The sequence below is a fragment of the Phyllobates terribilis genome, unplaced genomic scaffold (genome assembly GCF_046119375.1).
Source record: "Phyllobates terribilis strain yellow unplaced genomic scaffold, ASM4611937v1 Scaffold_4__5_contigs__length_816908805, whole genome shotgun sequence".
NCBI classification, from domain to species: Eukaryota; Metazoa; Chordata; class Amphibia; order Anura; family Dendrobatidae; genus Phyllobates; species Phyllobates terribilis.
This window is the reverse complement of record NW_027362764.1, coordinates 563591027-563597068: the sequence shown is the minus strand read 5'-3', so window position 1 is coordinate 563597068 and position 6042 is coordinate 563591027.

The following is a 6042-nucleotide window of genomic DNA, read 5'->3' as shown; positions in this document are numbered from 1 at the left end:
TTTTCTCGCCTAGCATCCGTATGACATGCGTATGCAATCCGTGTGCAATGCATTTTTAACATCTTCTTTTACGTACTGTAATTCTCTATGTAAGCTCAAATTGGTGAACGAGGGACAGTGTCTTGTTTTTATGTCTCTCTTTTTATGTTTTTCAGGTATCCATTTGTGGACTGCGTTGGACCTGCACAGGTTGTTGTTTTTTTAATAAATTGGTGAACGTGTCTGGGAGTGTTAATTTAAATAAATTATTTTTGTGTGTGTGTTTTTTACTTTTTATTACTTGTTTAGTAATAGGGTATCTATTAGCCACCTCTCCATTACTAACACCAGGGCTTGATGTCAGCTGTGTTTTTGGACAATTCAACCCCAAACCCCATTACCCCAATTGCCAAGGCAGCAGGGCATCGGGAAGAGCCAAGGCGAATCGCCAGAATTGGAGCATCTAATGCGATGCGCCACTTCTGGGGCGGCTGCAGTCTTGTATTTTTAGGCTGTGAAGGGCCCAATAACCAGGAACCTTCCCAGCCCGATAATATCAGCTCACAGTGGACCCCACGTCTTTTTTTTTTTCATTTATTTATTAGGTTAAACAAGCATAAAAACCTCAATATTAAACTCCACATGAAAGGCACTAAAACATGCAAGTTTATAATATGTAGGGGTGTTGTGAAATTATATATCTGCAGGATGTCTATATTTTCTAGCTATCTATCTATTCTCAGGGTTCTGGCTGTTAATTGTCTGTGCTTTGCTGATGCAATTTCCTTTGACTTGAGTTGCATAAAAATCGGTTGGCATATGGATGGTCCGTGTGCCATCCAATTTTTTTCACACACCTACTGACTTACATTAGTGAGTCTTGTCCATTATATACGCGGCCATACGAAGCATGCTGCGATTCTTTCCTCAGCACTATTCCAACTGAGGAAAAACTCGTAGATGAACACTGCCTCGTTGAATAACATAAATGCGAGTACTTACCATATTTTTCTGACTATAAGACGCACCTAGGTTTTAGAGGAGGAAAATAGAAAAAAAAATGTTTTGCAAAAAATGTGGTCATGGTGCACTGTTATGGGGGAGGGGGTCTGCTGCTGACACTGTTATAGGGGTAATGTCCCCCAATTATGTACTAATGTCCCCCATCCTGGTATATATATGCCCCCATCCTGGTATATATGGCCCCTCCTTCCTGTTATACGTGGCCTCATCTCCATCCTGGTATACATGGTCCCCCATCCTGGTATGCATGGCACCATCATCCTGGCACCCCGATCCCTATCCTGGTATGCATGGCACCCCCCATCCCCATCACGCTGCACACATAAAAAAAATAAAAAATTCTACTCACCTTCCCTCTGTTCCAGCGCTGCATCCTGTTCTGCCAGCAGCTGATCTCACCGTGTGAGCAGCGCATGACGTCATTGCCATGCACCCTTACGCGCTGAGTTTAGCTGTTGGAATATTCACTGCTCCCCACGCCTGGACTATTAGTGTTAGTCGCAGCCTCCTGTGCTCCGCTCCCCCCACAATCCCCACCATCCACAGCCGGACTATAAAACACATCCCACACTTTCCTCCAAAATTTTGGAGGAAAAAAGTGCGTCTCATAGTACGAAAAATATGGTATACGTATTTATACTCAAATGGTAGCCAGGCCTTACACTCATGCTTCCTGACCTTTCAGGAAAAGCTTCCTGACCTTTCTGTAAGCGCTTAATCTGTAGACAGGTAACCCCTGTATACACAGTTAAAAACACAGGATACACCAATCACAATAGTTGATATCACAGCTGACCCTGCTCACCTCCCTTAACAATGACCTTTGCACATGCTCATTAGATGCTTCAACACAAAACCTAGGGTTCATTGCTGCTAATGTACATGTTGATTTCCTGATCAACCAGAAGATACAGTCGAAATAAGCCCATGGCCAGTGTGAAAATGGCAAGATTTCTATTTTTTATTATTAATACAGATTATGATATAGAAAAAAAAAAAGAAATGCTATTAATATAAAATCCTGATTTAAACAATATGGCATTTTCTTTATTTTGCTGTGTCTGAGAGAGGACCCCGAGTAACACATCCACACTGCAATACTACATTTAATTTCTTTCAGATGATTTCAGTGCATGCGTCTATAGCTTATATTTACAGAATTTAATTTAGTTTGTTGAATTCATGGCAATTTTTAACCAGCAAAAAAATAAAAATATTTATGGAGGAAGCCTTCTCTATAGGAAATGAAAAATGCATGAAAAAAAAAACAATGGGAGAGATTTATCATGTTAAATATACCAGAATTCAGCCACACTTTGCGGTAAAAAGCTGTTTTTCATAACTTGCACATATGTTAGGAGTTTTAGATTCTTCCTTGTATGACATTACGTTGGGTTGTAACTTTGCTGAAAATGGTCAATGCATAGCCGAAAAGTGGGTGACCTAATGTGCAAGATATTGTAAAAGAAAAATTAACCAAAATTTTGATGCAAATTTCTGACAACAAAAACATTTCTATTGCGCTTTTCTCACAACAGACTCAAAACACAGGCACAAAGTATGCCCATTAATAGGTGGTGTAAACTTACACTAGACAATGTAAAGATGCGCCAGATTTATGAAATAGCATGACCCACTATGATACATCTATCTTGCAAATTTCAAGACTGTCTAGTCTGAGTTGCATGAAGATATAATATAAATTAGCTTCAATATCTGAAAAAATACTACCCCCAAAAAATGCTTCTAAAAAATCATGGTGTTAATAATAATAATCTTTTTATTTATATAACGCCAACATATTCTGCAGCGCTTCACAATCCAGACAATTTACAGACATTATTGGCACTGTCCCCACAATCTAGATTCCAAGTGTTTTCTACATGCCTAAATAAAGACTTCGAAAAAAAAGCAAATCCTTAGGGTATATTCACAATTGGCAAATTTGATGATGAAATTTCTACATTTTAATACACCATTAAGCTGAAATCAGTCATGCAGCTTAATAAACCAAAACCTGGCATGTATCCAACAGGAAGCCAAAGTTTAAAAGAAAAACTGATATTTTCCTCTTTTGTATCCACTACTGTGTCATAACCACTGGGTGGGTGATTCCAGCCTGAGGTCAGGTTTTGATTGGCATATTTTATGGTCTGCATACAGTTGTCAGTGTTCGGACTGACCGACTGACCGCCGGTCTCCCAACTTGAACTTACAGCTTCATAGACACATAGGAGGTTGTTGTCACAATTCCACCACTCACGATATCCTAAGGACGCTGTGGGTGACAGCTCAGCCGCAGGATAGGATCAAGGGCATGCTGGGCTGTCAGTATTGTGAGTGACAGCCCAGTTGTTCAATCTGAGACAGGGGTATTCTGAGCTGTCAGTATTGTGAATGATAGCTCAACTGTCCAATCTGGCAGGGCCTGTGAGATTTCCTCCAGGTGTCACCTGTTCAGGGTGATTACCTTGCTATTTAGCTGGCTGACAATGATCAGAACATTGTCATTTGTAGCCGTGCTCTCTGGTGTATTTGCACGCTCTCTGTGTTCTGATCTTTGTTGCCTGACCTTGGATTTTTTCTTTTGTCTACTAGTTTTTATTACCCCTTTTGTCTTGACACACTCTGACCTTAGTTACCTGACCCCAGACTTTGCCTCTGACTATCCGTTTGTCTTTTCCCTTGTCTTTAACGTACCTTTCTGTATTTTGACCTCGGACTCTTTGACTTTTCTGTATCACGGCTTGTCCATGACAAGTGACTCAGCGTCACAGTTGAGTTGAGAGACCTGTGGTGAGTCCGCCTGGAAACCGTCTGAAAAAGCGCTCATTAAACGTTAAAAATAATGAACATATGCATAGCAATGTGAAAATGACTTGCTGTTCATATGTCCAGTCTTTTGTATCTTCTTTTATCAGTTTCAGGCTTGGAAAGCTGTGAAGCTGCTAAAAGAAGTTGGGTGTACATACCTTTAGGCTAAGTTCAGTTGGCTGGTGTAAAGCTCAGCCTATTCATGTACACAAATTGCGGACATGACTGTCTCTGTGTGCCCACTTGTATAGCGGATGGGTGCATGAGCTGTCTGCTTCTTACATGTATGTGTCTGGTCCGTAAATCATGCCAGATTAGAGCATGCTGCGATTTTCCTGTGAAATAGCCTATGGGCCCTGGCACATAGACTAACATTGGTTTGTGTGTGGTCCATTTTTACCACCAGGATACCACATGGACTGAAAATATGTTTTTCTGGACATAACCAAGGGGTGAAACCAGATGAGCAGCTATGAAACCAAATTGCAAAGCCATTTACGAGCCCTGCCCTGGGGCTACATGCACACAGGGTGCAACAATTTATTTTTTAACTCACTTTACACACCATTAATTCTACATTGCTTTACAGACACCACTGTCCCCATTGGGGCTCACAATCTAAATTCCCTACCAGTATGTCTTTGGAGTGTGGGAGGAAGCCTACACAAACACGGTGAGAACATACAAACTCCTTGCATATGTCCTTGGTGGGATTTAAACCCAGGACCCCAGAGCTGCAATTCAACAGTGCTAACCACTGAGCCACCATGCTTCCCTAAAACTGCAGATTTTCAGCTCAGATTTTGTGATGAAAAATCACAGCCTTAGGGCTCATACCCATATGTGTGAAAAAAAACGTACCGATATCTGGACCGAAAAAAAACAGATGAGTGTCATTTTTTTTTCACACCTAGCATCCGATTGTCATGCGTATGCGATCGTACTGCAATGCGATTTTAACATGGGCTTTTACGTAGAGGAATTCTCTATGTAATTTACATATACAACCCCTGGCAAAAATTATGGAATCACCAGGCTTGGAGGATGTTCATTCAGTAGTTTAATGTTGTTGAAAAAAAGCAGATCACAGACATGGCACAAAACTAAAGTCATTTCAAATGGCAACTTTAGGGCTTTAAGAAACACTAAAAGAAATCAAGATTAAAAATGTGGTACTCAGTAAGGGTAATTTTTTTCAGACCAAGCAGAGGGAAAAAATTATGGAATCACTCAATTCTGAGGAAAAAATTATGGAATCACCCTGTAAATTTTCATTTCCAAAACTAACACCTGCATCAAATTAGATCTGCTCGTCAGTCTGCATCTAAAAAGGAGTGATCACACCTTGGAGAGCTGTTGCACTAAGTGGACTGACATGAATCATGGCTCCAACACGAGAGATGTCAATTGAAAACAAAGGAGAGGATTATCAAACTCTTAGAAGAAGGTAAATCATCACGCAATGTTGCAAAAGATGTTGGTTATTCACAGTCAGCTGTGTCTAAAATCTGGACCAAATACAAACAACATGGGAAGGTTGTTAAAGGCAAACATACTGGTAAACATCAAAGCGTCAAGACCGGAAACTTAAAGCAATATGTCTCCAAAACAGGAAATGCACAACAAAACAAATGAGGAACAAATGGGAGGAAACTGGAGTCAATGTCTGTGACCAAACTGTAAGAAACCGCCTAAAGGAAATGGGATTTACATACAGAAAAGCTAAACATAAGCCATCATTAACACCTAAACAGAAAAAAACAAGGTTACAATGGGCTAAGGAAAAGCAATCGTGGACTGTGGATGACTGGATGAAAGTCACATTCAGTGATGAATCGCGAATCTGCATTGGGCAAGGTGATGATGCTGGAACTTTTGTTTGGTGCTGTTCCAATGAGATTTATAAAGATGACTGCATGAAGAGAACATGCAAATTTCCACAGTCATTGATAATATGGGGCTGCATGTCAGGTAAAGGCACTGGGGAGATGGCTGTCATTACATCTTCAATAAATGCCCAAGTTTACATTGATATTTTGGACAGTTTTCTTATCCCATTAATTGAAAGGATGTTTGGGGATGATGACATAATTTTTCAAGATGATAATGCATCCTGCCATAGAGCAAAAACTGTGAAAACATTCCTTGAAAGAAGACACATAAGGTCAATGTCATGGCCTGCAAATAGTCCGGATCTCAATCCACTTAAATCTTTGGTGGAAGTTG